This window comes from Lolium perenne, chromosome 2 (genome assembly GCF_019359855.2).
Source record: "Lolium perenne isolate Kyuss_39 chromosome 2, Kyuss_2.0, whole genome shotgun sequence".
Taxonomy (NCBI): Eukaryota; Viridiplantae; Streptophyta; class Magnoliopsida; order Poales; family Poaceae; genus Lolium; species Lolium perenne.
The window spans coordinates 7,051,564-7,059,723 of record NC_067245.2 but is presented as its reverse complement, the minus strand read 5'-3'; the positions used below and the strand labels follow the sequence as shown (position 1 = coordinate 7,059,723).

The 8,160-nt window shown below is 37.6% G+C and overlaps 1 long non-coding RNA gene across 2 annotated transcripts; it reads left to right on the top strand.

Annotated features, from left to right (window-relative positions):
• Window positions 1-5,299: 5,299 nt before the first annotated feature.
• On the top strand, window positions 5,300-7,611 carry LOC127331026 (uncharacterized). 2 transcript variants are annotated; one of them, XR_007869530.2, is made up of 3 exons: window positions 5,300-5,691; window positions 6,130-6,226; window positions 6,770-7,611. It is a non-coding gene; the product is annotated as an uncharacterized lncRNA (long non-coding RNA). The 2 variants fall into 2 exon arrangements; XR_007869526.2 differs by lacking the exon at window positions 6,770-7,611 and adding an exon at window positions 6,633-6,747.
• Window positions 7,612-8,160: the final 549 nt, after the last annotated feature.

Sequence of the window (8,160 nt, the reverse complement as noted above, 5' to 3'; positions counted from 1 at the left end):
TTAATAGTAAGTTGAACTTATACAAACATGGAATCATATTTCAGCTAATTTGTATCTCTATTTTCTCTTCAGTATTGGGCACTTCTTAAACATATGAACGAGACACCGAGAAAGGCTTCCAGCTTGATTGGGGAAATAATAGCATCCACATTCGTGTGTTGCTAATTAATCATCCTACATTCCTGTTGTATGCTCTTGATTTTGCATTTTAAAATTTGTTTTGTTGTGTATACTGATCTTTCCTCAGTTCAGCCTCCCTATGTATTGTGCCATGTGGTTGTTTTCTTTTATTTTTTCACTTTTCTCTCCGATGCCTGACCTCATAATTAAGCATTCTATTTGCATTTCTGAACGTCTCTTGCAAATAGAATAATTGCATCAACCTAATGAAAGCTGTAGAGGAGGGATACATAATGCATATTTAGATATGCAGTTATGGAACAATAGGATTGCCTATTGTAGTGCTTAATGTGGTTTATCTGTTGTATTAAAAGCTATATTGTCAACATTTGTATTGTTGTAGAACATGCTCTATAAGTGGTGAAATTTCATTATTGCTTACGTTATGTTCATGTATAAAATATAAAATAATTCTTTGGTATTGTTTACGTTTTACTGCAGATTCTGTTTTCAGATATTTTCAGTGATGCTGATTAGCTAATATACATCAGATAAATGATTTTGTGTTTCTTCCCCAGGATTGAGGTATATGCTGATGAGATTGGGCCAGGGAGATGCTATCAGGAAGGTGTCTATTTCTTAGATGATCTGGCTTATAAAATTATGTTACTGAAGAACTGTGAAGATGCACCCTATGTTGGCTTATTTGGTTTGCCTCGGATAAAAAAGCACCAGAGTCACCTTTGAGAGCTGCAGCAGCCGTCCACAGATGACACTTATTTCCGAAAACAGGTACATTCTAGGCTCATTTCACTGAGACAAGATATTGTACCTTTCTTTCGGACATGTTTTGGGTTGCATACTTTTCCAGCTGGTCTTCTTTCAGTCCGCTTGCTAAACTAAAAATTGCCTTACATGAGAAAAGATTGTTTGCAGTAGGTATCTATTGGCTCTGCCAGTTTAGTTCATGAAAATTATGTTACCAACTGCTATTATATACCATTTCTCCTTTCTGTCCCATGCATGTCCAATTTCATCTATAGATTCATTAACGAAATAATGGAAAAAGTGGATGTTTAGGTCACACAGAATGTTGAAATCATCATTAACAGAATAATGAAAAACGTAGATGTTAAGTGACGCAGGCCATCGAAAGTATTGGTTGACATGTATACCAGGTTTCTTACGAGGAAAAAAGGGGGACCCAGTGGTGAAAGCTTGCACACATTGGGGTTTAGGGAAGCGAATTTTTAGCATCCTTTCCCTTCTTTTTTATGCAAAGAGGCTGATTCAAGCCAAGGACCTCGAGCACACAAGCGGAGATACTCTACCACTGATTCGAACTAAGGAGAACTAATAATTAACATGTGCTCTTCTTCGACGCCTAATCAAATGTCTATGAGTTATGTTTGCTTCTGTTGAGGTCATCTTGAGGTTATATTCTTATATCCATATTTATAAGATCCTACTCTATGTTGATTTGCCATGTCTCCATTGATTTACATAGATTTATTAGCTTCTGTCTGGCCTTGCATCAATTCCTAATAAAAATAGCAGGAAACATGAAACAAGTAATTTATCTAGCTAAGCATATTCATGTCTCCACTGACTTTCATAATTTATTAGCTTCTTTCTGGCCTTACATCAGTTCATAATAAATTATAGCACTAAAATTTAAACAACCCCTCTAAATCTTGGCACATTCTTACAGAGATATCATCTGTACATGTGTGAGTTTACTTTGCTTAGGTTGAAGATATGTGTGTCTGGAGATATGAGCTTACACACATTTTTTGTATTGGGTTACGCAGGTTGTAGGCATGAGGATATTCTTCAATGCATGGAAATTATAATGTGGGGGACCTCAAAGAATGTTTCTCAAGGTAATCCCAATACTGACATGTTTGCGCGAAGGGCTTTTCTAATCCTGCTCGATGGTCGAGATCCCATAGAGTAGAATCAAGGTACAGAACAACCATGCCAACATAATTTTCCCTAGATATTTAATGGTCAAAATTTCAAAAGGCTTGAACTTGAATCTGTAGTTCACCTATGTTTTGAAACAGAGGGAGTAAATCAGTGAGATTGGACATATTAAAAGTTTGTCTTGGTCTCTAGAGTTCCTTGTTCTGCGTAGTTGGTACCTTTGCTTGGGTGATGCATACAGAAACTCTTAATCTATTTTATAGTCTAGCCTTTTGGATTCAGCAATAAATTGCATCTGAACCTGATGATCATGATACCATATATTTGTCCCATTCATTTCCCTCTCTCTTCATATTCAGGCTGTACAATTGATATGCAGTCTAGCCTGGAGTCTGGATTTTGTACAGGTATACTGTCCATCCTGGTTCTAGTGATTTGATTTGGGAAACTCTTGAAGTTTGATTCATATATTGGTCCTGAGAATTCTTCACCTGGCATTCTGCAATTGCTTCCAGCCAGGTAATTAGCTCACATGGGTTGTGCCATTTCCCATCCCTTCCTGCTTTAACTTTGGTGTGTTTAGACTGATTGATTGTGTAGACTATGTATGTTAGTTCCTGTATCATTCATGCCATTGTATTTTTTATATCTGTGACAGGTTACTTAAAAAAATATAGTCTAATATAGACTAACAACACATTGCAGCTATTGTGTCTAAGTTATGGAGAATTATATATGAAAGCAAATCATTTTAACGGAATTCTTTTAAGACCATAAACCCCCCATTTTCATAACTGCAATTTTTCACCATACTATTTTTTGTCACTATCTGGCTTGGTGGGTACATCAGACCATAATAATATCGATTTGCATGCCTACACCTGGCTTCCTTTTTATAGTCCAACTACACTAGCATATGCTTGCTAGATAAATGCGATTTTTGTTTTAGACGTGGACATGTTATGCTCTAAATTTTGTAAACAAGGTTGTCGGTTTAATGTTTGTGTGTTGCTTTGAGTCTTCTGGCACTCATCATCGGATAAATAATTCTGAATATCTATGATCTTGATAGGGATTTCTACAATCTGGAGAAGTCCATACATTTGAGTATGCAAGATCAAGCACTTCTGATCAGCTTTGCAGTCTTCTCAGGTCGGCACATATTTTTCAGTTGGAAGTATAGTATGCGAGATGTGTTTATTTTACTGCTAAGAATACATGCTTAGTTTTATTATTATTTGGTTCCGTTTCATTGCTGATAAGAACAGATGCAAAGTGTTCTCATTCTCATGTTCCTTCTTACTGTCGAGAACAGATAATAATAGACGATCAAAATGATGTCTACATGTTGGTTATGAGAGACGAATATCTCTATGATGTCATTTTGCCAAACTGCAAAGCTATCATTTGATGCAATGTTCCTGAAATTCAGCTTGTGGTACCTTTTTGTTTCTTGTATGAACATTATAGTTTTTTGCTTGATCATTTTTGCGTGTATTCTTTTCTCAAAGGACTACTGAAATCTGATAAAATATATATATTCCTTTATTAATTTCTCAGGATTACTGAAATTAGTCTTGAATATAATAATGGAGATCTTTGAACTTGAATTCTGTTTGGCCTTTTTCACAGCTGTATGCTTTAAGATAGCTGGATACATTTTATTCTTGCATTGGTAAATTTACTTCAGGTGCAGAGAAAAGGGTAGCAAAATTCTGTTATTGAATATATTCCTAAACTCTTCATGAACTCATCTGCTTGATTTTTCTTCTCCCATGAAGGCCTGCACAGCTCTACCTTATTATGTTTCCCATCATCATTACTAATTTCATTAAGAAAGCATGGAGATGGAGGTTTGAGCATGTGCAAAATACTATTTTTATGTGATGCTTATTTACTTTGTTTCACTGTGAAGAATATATTGCACATGTGCCTTCCCTTTTATCCTACTGAGAAATGGATTGGATAGTTCCTTTTTATGAAAGCAATATTGTTTTCCCGTTGAGAGCCTCCATGATGGGACTGATCAAATTTCAGTGCTTGTAGGTTCCCTGCGCCTTGCTTACTCCCCGATTCGTCCAGTATTCATAATTCGCTGTTTGCAAGCTGTAGATCAACCAGAAAGCCTTTGTGCAGCCCAGCGACAGCCATGGTGCTGCTTTTCGTCTTGTAAAGGAAGTTAGCTTGTTCTTCTGAATGTTCCACCACTAGCTTCTGGCCATGCAACCTTATAATATGCAATTAGCAATATCCACCAAGTGATTGAGGTGCCACGTGTTTTCTTTTGTATGCTTCTCCTTAGGTTAATTAGATTGTACATAACAACTTCAAATCGAAGACTCCAAGTAGTATGAGTGTATGTAGCATAACAGACAATATGCTACTATTTAACGTCTTAAAATCAAAATATCCAAATTGTATCTTCTGTTGTATGAAGCTGGTAATGTAATTTGGGCATTTAAGAACCATATCTTTCATATATTAACGGTGATCTATTTGTATTGTAGTAGCATTGCAAAAGTTACTAATTTGAAGTCAGGTGATAGATGTTTATTGATACTTGATAATCATGGAGATAATTGAAGTATTTCTCGTTGTGGGTTAAAATAAAGAATAAAACTAAAGAGGGGCAATACCACCTATTTAGATCAAGGTCAATGATGGCTGCCATACCGTCTCGCATATATCTCTCTTTCTCTCTCTTTGGTTTGGTGAATAATGAAAGGTAAATTTTGATAAGTTTGTGCACAGTGTATAGCCTTAGTTAGTCAATATGCCTACTGTGTGGCTCAAGTTTCCAGATCTGGTTCTGCTGAAGATTTGTGTTGACAGTAACATGAATGTTTGAACTCATTTGCATTTCACTATTTCTTATAGTTCTTTATCTCACGATTCATGCTACTGTCAAGAATATATAGTTCAGAATTTAAACAAGCATATATTTCACATTGGGATTTGGTTAAACCCTATGATAGGCTACTCCCATTATACTTGATTTGTTCTGGTTTAAGTAGTGTGGTTAATGGTGAGCCTGAGCCTGTGATGTGATGTATTCAGGTCTGGGTTGCCAGGAGCTCCGATGTGGCCAGCCGCGGCCGGGGAGAAGTCGCCGTCGTGGCCAGCCTCAGCCGATCCCTCGGCAGTAGGCTGCAGCTTGGTCGCAGCCTCGGAACTGGTGCCGCCGGACGGAGAGCCGCCGCATCGTCGCGCCTCTCCTTCTCGACCTAGCACACCAGCGGCGGCGTGTCGGACACGTACAACAGGTTGCCCCTGCAGTGGCGCGGCAGGAAGCTGCGGCCGGTCATCTTGGAGAAGCGAGACACCTTGGCGAGGTGGCCCGGCATGGGCGCCGCAGCAGAAGGAGAGCAAATGGTCAGCGCCAGCCACCCGCCGCCAATGCGGCCCGGGGGCGGCCCGACGCCGCCCACTGCAGCCGCCGTGAGCGCCGCCACCATTCGCGGCGCACGAGACGCAAATTTCGTGCACACGCTCTACGGCGCGGAGAGCGGCTGACCCTGGCCGCGGTGCCAGGTGAATCTTTTCCCCAAACATTGCTCCTATTCTCTCTGCTAGCTACCTGATGTGATTTTTGAACATGATGTGTGCAGGTCTGAGGAAGAAGAGAAGAAGTATCAAGACACCAAGGTAATATTAATCATCCATGTTTTATACTCCCGTGTTTTATACTGCTGTCCTTCAGATAGTGTTGTGTTTTATACTGCTGATATATAAAGTGTGGTCATACCAAAGTAAAAAAGATGTAATATTAGGTATGACTAATCATTTGTTTTGGAAATGGAATTGCAGAAGAATGCTTTTTAGCTTTTATATATAACATAATTTAGTTCAGCCCTGTATTTCTCCTGATGTAGCAGTAATATGTGTTCATGAGGGTGTCAGTGTTTAAATAAAGTTGCAGTATTTGATAACAGAAATAAAGCAGTATACATGTTCTGGTTCGAGTCATCTCTGGTTTGAGTATTTGATCTCAAAAATGGTTTGTGTTATTACTATAACTAACTCATTGGATCATAGGATTTAATGCATTTCACATGCAATTCTGCAACTGCTCTCTGTATATAGGATCTGAAGGCAGCGAGAATTAATGAAAAGAAAACTACTGTTCCAGCTCATTAGCTCTACAACTACTGATTAAGCATCTCCAGATTCAAGAGGATAGGTATGGCTTGATTGTCATTGTCTGCTTTCTTTGTGCCCCTCCCCTCAAAAATGGTTTGTAGTACCCATGTCTACGTGAGTTAGTTCTGAAGTCAAAAACTAATTCTTTTGTGCACCCATGAGCTACTTATAAGGTGATATAGGATTCTTCTTACAATTGTATTAACTTTCCGGTATTACTGTCCTCCTATTTAATTTGCTCATAATCGCTGCTCTTTATTTTGTCCTATTATACAAATTTGTGTAACAACATCCTTTCATGCATGTCCTAATATAATCCACCACTTTTTATGGAACTCTTTCTGGATTCAATGCTGTTCTGGCGTATCAGCAAATTACCCATCTAAGAAAGCTTCTTTTGCTAATGTCTGAAATTAGAATGATACTTCTAATTTCCTACTGTGTAGGGCTTTGAAGGTATCATTTTGTGCTATTGATGATAATCCACTGCATTACAATGAATCTGTGTTGTAGAAGATTTAGCTGATCTGGTTATGTACATTTCGAACAAGGATTTGAAGAGGTTGCGCATGTTCTGTTTCAGGTACTTATAGCAAATCTGCACTACCGTCTAAAGTCTACACTTCGATACTTTCACTAAGGCATTACCTGTTTTCTATCTCTTTAGGAGAACTGAAGCTTTCATCACCAGAAATGTGTCCTCTCTTATGTTTTTTTTTTATACTTTGTGTAGGAATCAATCAAAATATTTTGTAGAGCACTTGTTATGTCTTGACAAAAAGAACATTCGCATTTCAGTTTGGTTGACTAGCTTCTTTAGGAGGCTCTGAAGGGAAGGCAATAGACCTTGATGATACTAAATTTCATCATTACGCCATCAAGTATATTACAACAGAACTTGAGCATATCCATTGTCCACTCTGCTATAAGTTGTGTGCTAGGCTAGATCGTATATTTTTTGGGTGGTGTTCTGAACTTCTGTTGGATATGGTGGTTGACTGCATCATTGAGGCAGAGGTGATTAAGTGGTCTCCTGATAGTATAAAGATTTGTTAGTAACCTGAGGCAGAGTTTTGTTGTCAAAGAGTTTTGCAGAGTTACAATCTATAAGGGATTCAACACATGGTTTCAGTGATCCATGTTGTGTACAGTTTGATGAGTAATGTAATTGTTGTGTAGTAGTACAATCAGACTATTAGATATTGCCAGCATTTTCTTGCCATTTGGCGGTTCAAAGAATTGATATTAGGGTAGTAGGTGATAATAAGACTTTTCAATAATCTACAAGTTAAATATGTATTTAATAAAGGGTCATTGGTGTAGAGGATGGGGCTTCCCCATTTTTTTTAATATGTGATTATGCATAAGAAAAATTCATCGGTCTATTTTTTTGTTGTAATTCGGCTGAATGATTCTTCCAAGAAAGATGAGATGGAAAAGAAGACTAACCTAGAGAATCGATTGTACAATTTGTTCTCTGCTTCTTAGTGATGATCCTTGTGTATTTTCATTGAAATAAATAGCACTACATATGTACTTATTTAGTGTGTTGACCTAGAAAAAAATCAGGAGGCTTTATTATACAATTTATTTCTAATTGCTATCAACAAATGGTTGGATGCACAAAAAATAATTGTTGCATTATACATGTATTATTTTTATATTATCTTTATATATTATTACTTGAAATGTTGACTTTTCCTTAAAAAATGATGCTTATACGGCACTAAGGGCTTGCAGAGGCCGACTAAATTCTTAGACAATTAAATAAACATCAGACTATTAAAATTTATGATTACTGACCTGTTTCGCTTTTGCCTCGGCGCCGGGGCGAATTCTCTTAGGTGATCCTTTCTTAGATGTGCTGGAAAGTCCTAAAGGACTTTTAGTGAGGTTACTGGAATTCTCGATGCATTAGATAAATCAAAGGAGACATGGTGCCACCAAAGAATGCACATATGTAAATATGCAGGC